Genomic DNA, 1,120 nt, shown 5'->3' with positions numbered 1-1,120 from the left:
GGGAGGCGGGGAACGAGGGCGGCGGCGGGAGGGTAGGAGACGGCGGTCGGAGCGGGGCGGGCCGGCAGCCGGACTGGGCGGGTCGGGGCGGGTCAGGTGGGGGAGGGCGAAGGGGTACGGGAGGAAGAGGAGGAGGAAGCCATGGGGCGGCAGTTCGTTCGTATTATGGCCACTGACCCTCGGTGGACGGCGGCATTTCGCTAATTAAATAGGCGAGCGAATTACCATAGGGGCAAAAACTGAGGAAATGGAAGTACCAAAACAGCCCTATGTGTTTTCTTTTTTCCTTACGCCGATCTAAGCTTCTGGTGTTTTATTTTAGAAAAAAATATTTAGAGTTAGTAATACCGTGGGGGTAAGGAGGGGGGAGAGTTGATCGACGGCGGCGGCATCACCGAGATCTGGATGTGAGCGGTCCCCCCACCCCACCCTGCGTCGCTCCCTACCCTTACGCCGCTTCTTCCTCCCGTACCCTTTCGTCGTCCTCCCCCTGACCCGCCCGTCCCACCACAATCCGGCCTCCGCAGCTGCCGCCCCGACCCGCTCCGTTTGACCGCCGACTCCTACCCTCTTGCTATCACTATTGTTCCCCGCTTCTCTCCGCCGCGCCCCTCCCAACCGCCGTTCTTCCTCGCTGCCTCAATCGACCCGCCCGGACTTTTGGGCATCGTTCCCGAGGTAACATCATTTCTTCTCACCCGTGGCTAACTAAACCTCACTGTGCTCTAGAATTTCCGTGTCCGGCTAGATCCGCCCATGGGCATTCGGTCGCCGCGGGCGGTTATTTTTGGAGTGAGTGGGGGGAGCAGCTCTCAACTCGAGGCGAACATGACAAGTCGGCGCTGCTCGTTGAACCAGACGGTGGTCTTCACTAAGATTCGATGGCTAGAGGGAGAGGGTGGATCTCCATTGTGCGGTGGTAGGGTGGACTGGAAAGATGGGCGCAAGAAGGAGGGGTGGATCTCCATTGCGCGGCGGTGGGGTGGATCGGAAGGATGGTCACAAGAACGCAAGAACGAGGGGTGGATCTCCATTGTGCGGTGGTGAGGGGGACTGGAAGGATGGGCGCAAGAAGGAGGGGTGGATCTCCATTGCGCGGCGGTGGGGTGGACCGGAAGGA

The sequence above is a fragment of the Triticum dicoccoides genome, chromosome 1B, assembly GCF_002162155.2.
Source record: "Triticum dicoccoides isolate Atlit2015 ecotype Zavitan chromosome 1B, WEW_v2.0, whole genome shotgun sequence".
NCBI lineage: Eukaryota > Viridiplantae > Streptophyta > Magnoliopsida > Poales > Poaceae > Triticum > Triticum dicoccoides.
This window is presented reverse-complemented; position numbering follows the sequence as displayed.